The following is a 13,434-nucleotide window of genomic DNA, read 5'->3' as shown; positions in this document are numbered from 1 at the left end:
CCACCATCCTGCAGGAAAGCCCACGACGTACAAATTCCTCTCGATAATATGAAGAACCCAGGCGGCACAAAAAGTGTTTCCCAAGACCGTCCCATCTATTGGCCGCTTTCGCGCATGTCCCGCCAGCATCCAGGTTCTGGCAGCCACTGATCATACGTAGAACAGCCAACATTCGGCTACCAGCGCTTCGGTATTTCTCTGGCTGCCCGTGTTCAGACAAACAATGGTAGGTGCCCGGGTGCCAGATATTCAGTTCACCTTCGGCGGCTGATGTTCAGAAAAAGAACGGCCGAAGTACAGACTTGGGATTCGTTTTTCCTTCGGGAAACGGTGTTCAGCCGAAGCACGCCAAGCGACCGGGCACAGAATATTCGTATTCATGTGGCAGGTGGTCTGCGAAAGGAGACCGGCCGGAGCACGGCTGCCGTGCATACGCTTTTTCAACGGTAAACCGCGCATCCGATGGCAGAATATTCGTTTTCTTCGGGCAATCGGTGTTGTAAACGAGACCGGCCGATGTACGGCCCCAGAACGTACGTTTTTGATTCGGTTAGTGGTCCGGGGCCAAATTACGGCAAGCGAACGGCCGCAGAATGTTTGGCAACCGCTGTTCAGGAGGTGACCAGCCGACGTAAGGTCTCAGGGTATACGTCATTCTTTCGGTAAGCTCCGTACAGCCGAACAACGGCACGCGTCTGGATGCAGAGAGTTAATTCTCAGACGTGTTTTGAAGGACACCCTTCGGTGTTCGTCGGGTTTTCTCGTCGGTGAGGAAAAATCCGTTAGGGACCCGAGGGATGGAGACGCGTTTTTACCTAATCAGTGTTTATACACTTTAAATGAATGAACTTCGATTGTCAAGCAGTAATGTGTGGTACTAGGTTAACAGGCAAGGTGCAAGGACTCACTAGACATTACCAGGTAACCTTTTAGGCCATCGGAATGCCATTTATTGCAACAAGAAGACTGGGCCACCCAGAAGGGTGAGCTAAGCCTCCACAGTCATAGCCGCTACTATGCCTCGCCCGCCGGCTTTGTGGACGCATCAGCTCGAGGCTATCCGCCCCCGCAAGAAATTGAGAGCATTGGAGACGTCGTCCCGGCAGAGATGTCCGGGCCGAGATGTTGGTGTTTCACCAAAAATAACTGGCCTTAAAGGTCGTCGAGCAGGCGGCCACCAGGCACGATCTCAAACGGCGCCCAGCTAAGGACATCCCACCAAAGAAAGGCAAGGGCGTGCAAAAGCGCAGGTTTTCGGCGATTCTTCTCACAATAATACAGCTAAAAACAATGTTGCACTATATTGCTAGAGATAAACGTACAAAAGGCTAAGCTCGTGCATTTGTAGGCTCGACTTCGTGCGCTGAACTGTGTTACTTCATCAGATTTTATGACTACCTATTAAGAAACAAGTGTTATTTTAAATTTGTAATAACAACACAGCCTTCTCAATTACGAAGCATGGATGTTAATTTAGATGCCGTGTTTGAAGGTGAGGTAGAGACACTGATGATATGACTCACTCGGTCAAACATAATCACCAGCATCCTAGCAAACACGGATTTTGTCAGGTTTTTCCTGCTCAATGCAGCATGTTGAGTTCGCGACGATTTGGCTGAAGCGATAGATAAGATTAAAGTAGTTTGTCTCCCGCTCTAGAGCAGTTTGTCTCCCGCTCTAAAAAAATTTCGTTCCTAATTAAAGGGAGTCTGCAACAGTTATCATAAACGCATTCCCTCTTTATTTCGCACCTGGAAGCATTCTCAAACTTATAGTTATTACATCACGGAGGGGAACTACGTTTTTTCTTTGCTTTATGGTATTTTTCTGTATTAGCTATCGCATGCTTTGGTTACAGCAACAGAAACGACGTGGCCAGTAACCGCTACATTGATGTACTGGCGTAATGCGAGCGCTCAAAGAGCCCCAAGACTCGGGAAAGAGAAAAAATGGGCCCATCTCCCCGCGAGGGGGACTCGAGTAAATGCGTCGCATAGGGATGGGGTGGGTGTATTGCGTTAACGTTTAGTGTTTGGGGAGTTGGTGGTAGTGAATGCGTTGTATCAGGAGCTTCTTGACGTAGTTTGAATGAGTCAAGGATATAAGGCGCGTTCGTAGCCTCCCATTCTGTGTCGGCTTTGTGGCGCAGTAGGTAGAGCACCATGGACATTGCGTTCCGCCCGCAGGGTCGAGGGATCGAAACCAGGCGCCGGATAGTATTTTTTTTATATAGTGTAGGGGGAGGGGTGCGGACTACGACTACGGACGTCAACGCGGGTGACATCGTGAGTTACTGAAATGTTCTGCATTTAAAAAGTATTGAGCATGATTCCAAGTTATCTGGTGGGCATAGGGCGACAATATTTAGCGGATGTACAGCCGTGAGCTGAAGGAAACGGACCACGGGAGCGGTGGCCAAAACTAATCGCTGCGCCGTCTGGTTGCGCGGCGCCTGCTGTCGAGACCGCGTACAGCGCAGGTGCGGCCTAGCAGTACAGCACGCATGCCGCTATCGCTCCCTTCTCCGCAATTGTCTCACGCTCCGATAAAATGACGCCGGAGGAACCGCGCTGCCCTTTTGCTGTCTGCTGGTTAACAGACCTGTGGAAACGGCGCGCTGGCGCAATTGGCGCCAACGCGGCTCCGCTGGCAGAGTTGGTGATTACCTAGTGCTTGAAGTAGTAGTAGTAGTAGTAAACGTTTACTGGAGAAAAAGGGAAAGGGAAAAGGGTGGTGGTGAAGCGTCCCTAGTCCAGGATTGAACATTTTTTTTTTGTAGCGAGAATGTAGAATGTAGCGAACTCGAAAAATTATTGATTCTAACCTTATATGCTAATGTTTTGACAAATACTGCGGTGTTTAGGTATGTACTGCATTGCTTTATGAAACTTGGTTTGCCGTTTGTGGCATATGTGCCACTTCGCACTTGCTCAGGAAAATCCAGATTGGCAATTTTTTCAGGTTCGAGGCACCGACACATACATTTATTGTTCAAAAACTACATTGCAATACGAGATACCTATTGAACCATGCCTTGAGTGCCCAGCGACTATCAAAATGCAAGCAAACTACATTTTTCGATTAGACTTATTTGCACTTGAAAACATCATTGACAATTTTTGCGCACTTCTGTGACACGCGTTGAAATTTAAGGACTTCATCCAAATCCTTCAATTCTTTTCGTTCAGTCGTCGTTCAGGGGGTCGTTCAGTCGATGATTGAAGATAAAAAGATTACTAGATTATGGTGTACGGTATGCGGCAAACAAACGACAGTACACTTCAAAACAGCCAAGTTTATTTACACGTATTATTTTACAAAGCATTGCACAGTGAGGGCCGTCGTTCTCAGGGGGGGGGTCCGCAGGCAAAAAGAGGAACGTGAAGACACTTCGGACTCTGTGGGTCCCTCAGCGATACTCCCAAGCTCCTTTTTTTCCCCAAACCCTGCCGCGAACTAAAAAAAGTGGATTTTCCGCATGACATGTTTGAAAAGTGCCTCCGCGTAGAACAAATTTTAAAGCTGTCTTTTTGAACAACGTATCAATTATGCAGAAAAGCCACACTCAAAAGGCGGTCATGGAGATATGTGTATGACCGACTTTGGCTGCAAGGGTTAATTGTGCGACAATAGGACACGTATTACCGTATTTCATCGTGGGGTCCCCCACCACTTTTGCAAGTCCAGAAGGAGTCTTCGGCGCGCTAAAGCCCGAGTACCACTAGCATAAAAAATCGGAGGTCACAAATCCCAAGTCCTGCGGGCGGCTAGCCCTATTTATTTCACAACGCCATACACTTAAATTTAATTACAAAAGTCCCCCCTCCCAAAGAGACGTCACAATAGAGAGTGACGAGGACCTATCAATTAGTCAACATTAGGCCGCTGAACGGCCAACCCGACAGTAAATTAGGGTGTACACAAATAGCCATCTGACCCAACTCCGTCTCTCTCATGCGGAAATTTGAAGGCGTTTATCAATATCACGCTAAACAACAAGACAAAGATCTCAGTTGAGAAACTTCATTACTTAACAAAAAAATTCCCCCGCATTTCCCCGAGGGGGAGAATGTGAAAGTGCGAATGCACGGTTGTCGGCCCGCTTGCGGCGCTTGCGCTCGGCCCCCGCAGCCCACCGCCTCGCCGCCTTCTCTTCCATCTCTTCCATCGGGTTTGTAGTATCACGTGTACACCACGCAGTTATCAAGCCGCTATAACGCCGCTGAGTCGCCAACGCACGCCGCTGACGACGTAGTTTGAATGCGTTAAAGATATAAGGCGCGTCTAACACTGATATCACCGTCGCGTCCGTGGCTTGGTCGGTAGCGCGTCGCGCTGCGGCCGCAAAGTCCTCGGATCGAAACCTGGCGCCGGATGCTGTTTCTTGTTCAAATATAGAGGAGCACTGCGGACGCCAACGCCGCCGGCGGTGGATGGTTTGGGGTCGCTTATAAAGTGCATTCGCACTTAAAAAAACTCGGGTGCTCCATAAAATCCCTCGCCTTGGAATGCACGCCTAAAATCCGCCTTTTTCATTGCGGTGTGCTGCCACCTAGCGTGCTTAGCGGAAGTTGAGGCGGTAGGGTTTGCCGGCGCTTCCTCCGGCTGCGTTCTCGTTGTATGCACGGCAATCCCACATTACGGCGAGGAGCAGCCGAAGTTTTTCTTCCGTGTTGGTGTTATGACGCCTTAAGATGACAGCCCCTGGTCATCACGTGATACCAGGCGGCTTCTTATCACTGAATGAGGGCTGGCAGAGAAATCTCGGACAGATCCGTGTGCCGTCCGAGTAGCAGAGCGAGCAGTACTTGGAGTCGTCTGGAATGAAGTGCGATCGCCAGCTCAACAAAGGCCGGCAGTTCGCAAAATGCCTACACATGTACGATTGGTACACGCGATTCGCATGCGACTGATCATTACGACTGTCGCCCCGACTAGTCGTACGCGTGAATTTGAGACGGCCCGATGCGCGCATGAGATGCGTCGTCGGCGTCGCTCCGCCCACTGCTTCTGCTCCATGGTCAACTACGATGATCGCTGAGCTGAATTTGTAGATTCTGCGCGTTTGTTCGCAAGAAATGGATAAAGCAAGCAATCGTGAAGCGTGTTCTGCCTTCGGAAAAAGTCCGCGCACACGCCGGCCGAGCCTGCCAGCTCGGTACACTCAGCGGCTCGAACCGGCGCAGACCACGGTAGCAACCGCGGTTGTCGCTGCTCTTCTGAATCAATCTGATTGCTAAAAAGAAGTTCCACATGCGAGAAAGTAGGTGTTAGTGTGGTGAAAAATTGTGCTAAGGATTGTTGTCAGGGCTTATTTTAAAAGCGGCGATCAGACATCTGCCGCGATGCAAGCCTACGCTGACCGGTCGCCGCAGCGCGCGGTGCGCCGAGCGGCCCAGAGATGGCGATACCTGCGCGGAAGCATCGAAACAGGCTACGCAGATGTCTCGGTCACCAATCGCTGAAACGGCAGTTATAGCTTAGAGTTCCTCATGCGAGAAAGGGGATGATAGTGTAGTGAAAAGTTGTGTTGCGGATTGTCATTCGCAGTAGCACAGACAGCGGCGATCAAATATCCGCCAGGATGCTAAGCCCAAAGTTCCCATCACCCGAGCCGACGCGAGCGACGCAAGCCGCCGTATCCGATCGCGTGCGGCCGACGGGAAGCGATAGAAGCCGACACCGTTCCCTTTTCGGCACTCCGAGTTACAGCGGAATGCAGCACAAGTTGTGGGCATTGTTCCGCGCACAACGAGCACACACAAAAAATCTAACGATGTAAATACAACCACGACCCCTTCCCGCTTGTGCGGGAGCTGTGGGGAATGTCGTCTGCTGCCACTACCGGACTGCTTAGGGACTTGGCCGCTAGGGGATTGCGCATGCGCAGTGGGGTTGTGAAAGAGGCGGATTAAGCTCCGCGCAGGAGATTCCCTTATTTGATTACCGGCGCCAGTATTCTAAGAAAACGGGCTGAGCACGCATTACAAAACAGCCATCACTCACTCCGCAAATATATCAAAACAAGCAAAATAGTCGGTACACCATCTCGAGCTAAGAGAAAGCACCCACGTTGGTAGGCCTTTTTTTTTCGGATGTATTTACTGCAACGCTTTCCCGCTGCGACCTTGTGATACCGAAAAATAAAAAAAAATTCCCTCGCCTTCCCGCGAGGGGAACACGAGTAAATACAGAGCATTGGGGGTCGTTAACGCCGCATAAAGTCGCGTTAGGGTGGGTAGTTGGGTCGTAGTTGCGTTGGTGTTGGTTTGGGGTAGAGAGAGGAGAGTAAAGTCGCGTTAGGGTGGAGCGAGAGTCAACCAAGGAAGGAAGGAGCAACGCAGTGACTGAAGCACGAGCGACCGCTAGCCGCTTTATTTTTGCAGCGCGCGCAGTAGAGGGAGAGCAGTACGGGGCGGAGAGCGCGCATGCGCAAGCAGCGCGCGCCCTTTCACGCCCAACCGCGCTGCTAACCGCACCTGTTCGCATGGAGGAAAGAAAAGTTTAGGAGGGAGCATCACGTGACAATCGTGAAGCCTAGTCATAAAAAATAAAAAGGAAAGACTGATGGGAGGTGTTCTATTCACGTGACAGGCAAGCGGTAGTTCTTTGCGCCTCATGTAGAGGTGTGCGCCGAGACGTCGGCGCGCCGCCGCCGACTGTTCTGGCCGCGCCGCCGCCGCCGACACTAACTGATCGGCGCGCCGCCGCCGCCGCCGCCGACGTATTGTTTCGGCGTGATCGGCGCGGCATTTACGTATATAGAATAAAAATGACTTTTAAAAATTAATCCAGCTTTGTTTGAGATTTTGTGTTTTGTTCAAATTTTTTTTCATGCCTCGGGCATTTTTCAATGTCACGTAGGAGAATAATGAAGCAACAGAAAACAAAAGCAACCCTGCTCTCCGCTCATCTGCGCATGCGTGTCGTCTCTAGCCAGAGCAACGTGGGATTGCCTAACTACTCTTTCGCGCGCAAAATGGCGCAACGAGAAGCAGCGGCCTCTGCTACGGTAGCCACGGCCTCGAAACGCCGGAATGACGGCTTGACGGTCGCGTGTACTGAGGTTGCGGATGGAATCGGCGACATATCTGCAACTTGTTGCGAGGAAGAAATTCCTGGCCCCGATGTGTTTAAGATGCCGATTGGAAGTTTTCGGATTGTTCCTTTGCATTCGAAGGGGAAGTCTAGTTTTGTTTGGAAACATTTTGGACGCCTAGCATACATCACGGGGGGAAAGCAGAAGACAGTTGGAACGGACTACTACTGCAAGAGCTGCTTGACCAACTCCTCAAAGAAGGAAGACTCAAAGCCTTTCGAATCGTAAGTAGCGCTCCTTTGTTTCTCTAAGTAACTGAACCGTTGGCTGGCGCCTCGTAGGAATTGTGAAATTTGTGAGACTTAATACCGTGCAGTGCGCTCCTCAGCTGTTGTGCTCGCGAGACCGGCTGCCGTTTTCGCGACCGTACATCAGGACGCCCGTCTAGAGTTCAGAGTTCACATACGTTGAAATTGACGGTGAAATGCGCGCATATCACCTCGCAGGAATTAGCATAGTTTCGGGTTCGGGTGAGGGGGCCGGGGGTGGGGGGGGGGTGGGGGGGCGGAATTTCATAACGCCTACCAAGGCGCCTGCCAAACCGTTTGTTGTGAGCAGCCTAATCGTTTAGTTGTGAGAGTTTAAATAATCGCCTGTTTCCTCCGCAGCTGCAACGTGAAACGCTACGCGAGCACCGTAAGCACGTCGAACATGCAGAGACACTTGATGGATGTCCATAAACTGCAAGACGACTGCAAGAAGGCGGCGACAGTCAAAGATTATTTCCGAATGGTTCCTGTGGTTTCTGTGTGTTGGGCACGGCCTACACAACTTGGTCATCAAGGACGGATTTGGAAGCGTCCCAAGACTCCACGATTTGCTGGTCAACTGCCGTGACATTGTGAAGACTGTGCACTACCGGGTCTCCGACCTGGAGGAGCTCGCGGACTCGGAACTGAATGCTGCAGTACAGTCGTTGGTCAGTTTTCACCAACAGTTTGCAACGAGTACCCGTCTATAGCGTAAAAATTTTTCGAGGCATTTCTTTTCTTCGTAAAACACATGTGTACAGGTTTTTTTCAGGTTTAATGACATGTGCCGCTTGTGACACCACAGCTGAATGTTGTCCAAATCGCGTTGGATGTAGCGGAACGATTTTTTTAATGGCTGGCCTTTTTTTAATTTGCGGTTCCGGTTTCGGCGCCGCCGGTGCCGCCGCCGCCAACAAAAATTGGCCGTGCGCCGCCGCCGATGAATACCCGGCGCCGCGCCGCCGACGCCGCCGACAAAAAACGACCACCACGCCGCCGCCGGTCAAAACCGACACGGCGCACACCTCTAGCCTCATGTGGCCCTTCGCCGACGCTGCGCGCGTGCGTCTATCCGTTTGGTTGCCGGGCCGTCCGCGTATTCGAGTTTCGGCGACGAGTCGTTGCGCGCAGCTCTGCCTGCAACCCGAAAAGCGCAGCGGCCTGATCGTGCGGGCAAAGTGGTCGGACGGGAGAGGCAGAAAACATCTTTGTTTACTGAGCTTTCGGACCCGTCGAAGTTCACGCCGCAGTGGGAGAGTTGTGTGCCGCCGCCGCGTGCAGAAGTGGAAATGATCTTTTCAACTTTGCCGCTCAGGCAAAGTTGAAACGATCAACCATTTCAACCGTTTCTTTAACCATTTATTGGCAAGGCGCAGTCAGTCCACAATTCAGCAAGGTCCCTCCCAGGTGTAATCTAGCATTCGTTTTTTTTTTTTTTTTCATATACGTATCGCACCGATCGAGCGTTCCTCAGCGGACAAACAGCCGGAGTACTGCTTGCGACGCGAGGTGGTCACACCCAACATAAGGGTTCTGAACCCTTTGTTTTCCAGCGCACTGACACGGCCGCTGAATGAGAGCGCACGCAAGCATCTTTCATCCAGCGGCCGTGGCACTGAAGTAGATAAAAACGTACCATCACGCCGGAGCACCGGAAAGGCGAACGTATGCAAAAGCGCGCGCGAAACCAAAGCTAGTCTCACCACCTCCCCGCCAACGCGACACTCGTTACGCGCGATAACTCAGCAGAATGCCAAACGCAATCGTCACAGCACACCTGGCAAACACCGCGCAGCTGTAGGCCGCTCCATGCTTGTGAATGCTTACGGCGGCGCGTTCGAGCGATCCAACGTCAGAAGTGAAATTCGGCTTGCAGCTCGTGAGGGTGCTTCGTAAGAAGGCGATCGAAGTCTCGCCTTGCTTTGAACAGCGACAGCGGCAGTACTTCCACGATACGAAGCTTGGAGCGCAACGCTGGCGAACAATCTTGTACGGCGCCTTCGGCGACGGCGCTCGCCTCCATCTCCACCGGCAGCCAACCGGAACCACTAAATGCTACCGCGGGCCTGAGAGTGGTGCTTTTTCCATAATGCATTGCGCGGGAGGAGCCCGAGGAGAGGAGAATGCGGCGTCAGAGGTGGTTGGCTTGCCAAAGCTGTGCCACTTGACGTCATGCTCCCTCCTAACATTTTCTTCCTCAATGCCTGTTCGCCGAGACCGCGACGGAGCGAATGGGCTGACTACGACGCATGCGCGCGCCAGCTGCTGTTGAGAGAGAGGAGGGAAGGAGGAGAGGCGCACCTGCTGCGGACGCGGAGCTGTTGACGCCGTCCGACGCAGGAAGAGGCGAGGCTAAGAAATGCTCTGCATTTAAAAAGGCTACGAGCCCAACGCAGACACAGTACGTTATGTGTGGCAGCGAAGCACCACTGCCGCTAATCAGGTGAGTCGCATCGTTTTCAATGATAGGGCGGTGCCCGGCAGTGATTCCCCTATCGCTGATTTATCGAAGCAAGCAGCAGTCGCGAAGAAGCGAGCGGTAGCGGCATGTGTGCTGTAGTGCTAGGTTGCGCCTGCGCTGGGTGCGGTCTCGACAGCAGACTCCGCGCAACCAGACGGCGCAGCGATTAGTTTTGGCCACCGCTCCCATGGTCCGTTTACTCAAGCTCACGGCTGTGCATTGCGACCCCCTATTAAATTCCCGTGTGTCCTCATACTGGCGCCAAGAGACGACTTTGGGGACGAAGAAGGGGTTTAGTGCGCGTGCTCTTTCATCCTCGTCATTCAGAGGTCTGGCGCTCCCGTTTGGAACCCTGTGCTCAAGCTATCCCAAAAAATTGGGCTCATCTCCCCGCGAGGGGGACTCGAGTAAATGCGTCGCATAGGGGGTTAGGGGGTGGGTGTATTGCGTTAACGTTTAGTGTTTGGGGAGTTGGTGGTAGTGAATGCGTTGTATCAGCAGCTTCTTGACGTAGTTTGAATGAGTCAAGGATATCAGGCGCGTTCGTAGCCTCGCATCCTGTGTCGGCTTTGTGGCGCAGTGGGTAAAGCACCATGTACATTGCGTTCCGCCCGCAGGGTCGAGGGATCGAAACCAGGCGCCGGATAGTATTTTTTTTATATAGTGTAGGGGGAGGGGTGCGGACTACGACTACGGACGTCAACGCGGGTGACATCGTGAATTACTGAAATGCTCTGCATTTAAAAGGCTCAGGCTGCTTGTATATACCTGGTCGTCACGTTCAAAGACCCCGGCTCAGAAACTGCGTGTTTATATCACGCGACACTGGTGGGGTTCGGGGTACGACTACCCCATGCAAAGGACCCCTTTGACCAGCCCGGAACGGCCTCGCCCTATCCACATACCTCTCCATCGGTCTAGTCGTCGCCAACGCGGACTGTCTCCAGAGTGCAGTTAAATTGACTTCGCTGCACCTAGACGTCAAGCTAACCGCACTCTGAAGCCAGTCCGCTCAAGCACAGCACAGCACAGTAGCTCGAGCACCGGGTTCCAAGCGCGAGCGCCAGAACTCTGAATGACAATGATGAAATAGCTCACGCACTCAACCACTTCGTCGTCACAGTCGTCTCTTGGCGCCAGTGCACAGCACAGAACAGGGGCTCGAGCACATGGTTTTAAGCGTGAGCGGCAGAGCTCTAAATGACGATAACTGAAAGAGCACGCGCTCAACCACTTGGTGTAAGTGGGGTCGCTAAGTTGTTAAAGGACCCGGTAGGGACCCACGTAACGCTTTTTAAGCTTCTCCGACAGCCCTCAACGTCTTATTGGGGTCCATACCCATACACGGTCGCCAGGATCGAAAGCGGCGTGCCTGTGGCGGGTGTTGTACTGGATAGAATCCTGCAGCTGCTGTTCTGTGATTGGATGGTACGCTAGCTGCCGCGCTTCTTCGGCTTTCTGGATGAAACTCTACATGTTCTCGTAGCCGTCGCCATCAACGTGAGGCAGCTTTGCATCAAGCATGGTTTCTGCCTCGCATCCATGGACAAGTGCAAACAGTGTCATGCGCATTATTTCCTGCCGGGCAGTATTATCAGGAAATGTCACATAAAGAAGAATTTTGTCCCAGCATTTGTGTTCCACATCAACGTACATGCTCAGCATGTCAACAAGGGTTTTGTTCAACCGCTTAGTCAGGACGTTCGTTTGCGGGTGGTAAGCGGTTGATGGCCGGTTGCAGGTACTGTGAGGTCCGTTAGGGTGCGTACAAGGTCGGCAATAAACGCGGCGCCCCTGTCTGTATTAAGAATCGACGCAGCGCCATGGCGAAGAACGATGCTTTCAATGAAAAACTGAGTCACGAAGAGTGCTGTGCAGCGCTGAAGTGCATTTGTTTCTGCGTACTGCGTTAAATAGTCGCTGGCGACAATTATCCACTTGTTGCCTGCGTGAGAGGTTGGAAAGGGTACGAAGAAATCCATTCCTATCTGCTGAAACGGCCTTTTGGGTACTTGAACCGCTTGCAATATACCAGCTGGTCGGCCCCGTAAAGTCGTGCGTCGTTGGCATTCAGGGAACGTCCCTATTTACTGCTTCACGGTGGCGGCAAGGTTCGGCCAGTAAAAATTCTGTTTTATCTTAGACGTCGTCCGAGCGTAACCCAGGTGGCCAGCCGCTGGGTCATCGTGGCACGACCGTAGTACTTCACTTTGGAGACACGCGGGGACAACTAGGAGGTAGTCCCTTCCGCAAGTAGCAAAGTTTCGCTTGTAAAAGATGTTGTTGAGCAAGCAGAACAACTTCAATCCGCGTGCAAAGGGCCTCGGAACGTTGCCATTGCGGCCTTGTAAAAAGTCTAAAAGAGGCCGCAACTCCTTGTCCTCCATTAGTTGCTGAGATAAGATGGTACCGTCCAGCGCTCCGAGGAAGGCCGTGACGTCTTCATTGTCGGCGTGCTCGACTGGCGCTCGTTAAATGCAGTCAGCGTCAGAGTATTGCATTGCAGACTTATAAATCACCGTGAGGTCGAAGTCATGAAGCCGGAGGCACCAGCGAGCTATACGTCCCATGGGGTTCTTTAAATTGGCCATCTAACCCAGGGAGTGGTTGTCGCTTACCACTTCGGAACGGTGGCCGTAGAGGTTAAGGGCGAAATTTCGTGACCACCCATACAACTGCCAGACATTATTTTTCTGTTGGCGAATAGTTCGTCTCCGCCCGAGAAACGGTTCGGCTTGCATACGTGACGACTCTGTCCGCACAGTCTTGCGACTTTACAAGTACAGCTCCAAGACCGACGTTACTAGCGTCTGTATGGACCTGGTCGCTGCTGTGTCGTCAAAGTGGGGAGTACCGATGGCATTTGTAAGCAAAACCTGAGTTCTTCGAAAGCCGCGTGGTGCTCCCAGTCCAATGGAAGGTGACATCATTCCGGGTGAGGGAGGTTAACGGGGGCCGCGATCTTTGAGACGTTTTCAATAAACCTCTGGTAATAGGAACAAAGGCCCAGAAATCGTCGAACAGCCTTTTTTTTGTCCGCAGGGGTCAGGAATTTGGTCACCGCTGCTATCTCGTCAAGAACGGGCTTGACGCCGGCGTGGCTGAGAACATGGCCCAAGGAAAGTAGGTCCTGGTATCCGAAATGACATTTTTCCGCTTTCAGCGTGAAACCGGTAGATCGAATGGCGTGAAGAACGGAATATAGCCGCCGCAAACGTTCATCAAATCTGGGCGCAAACAGGATGACATCGTCTAGAAAAACCAAGCACGTCTGCCACTTCAAGTCAGATAAAACAGTGTCCATCATCTTTTGAAATATGGCAGGTGCGGAACACAGCCCAAGAGGAAGAATCTTAAAGGGGCACTGACACAAAAATTTTGCATCTTGTTTTTTAAGTGCGAATGCACTTTATAAGCGACCCCAAACCATCCACCGCCGGCGGCGGCGGCGGCGGCGGCGGCGGCGGCGGCGGCGTCGGCGGCGTCCGCAGTGCTCCTCTATATTTAAAAAAGAAACAGCATCCGGCGCCAGGTTTCGATCCGAGGACTTTGCGGCCGCAGCGCGACGCGCTACCGACTAAGCCACGGAAGCCACGCTGATATCAGTGTGAGTAACGCGCCTT

Source organism: Haemaphysalis longicornis, unplaced genomic scaffold (assembly GCF_048455015.1).
Source record: "Haemaphysalis longicornis isolate Haplotype H1 unplaced genomic scaffold, Haemaphysalis longicornis Haplotype H1 scaffold_55, whole genome shotgun sequence".
Lineage (NCBI taxonomy): Eukaryota > Metazoa > Arthropoda > Arachnida > Ixodida > Ixodidae > Haemaphysalis > Haemaphysalis longicornis.
This window is presented reverse-complemented; position numbering follows the sequence as displayed.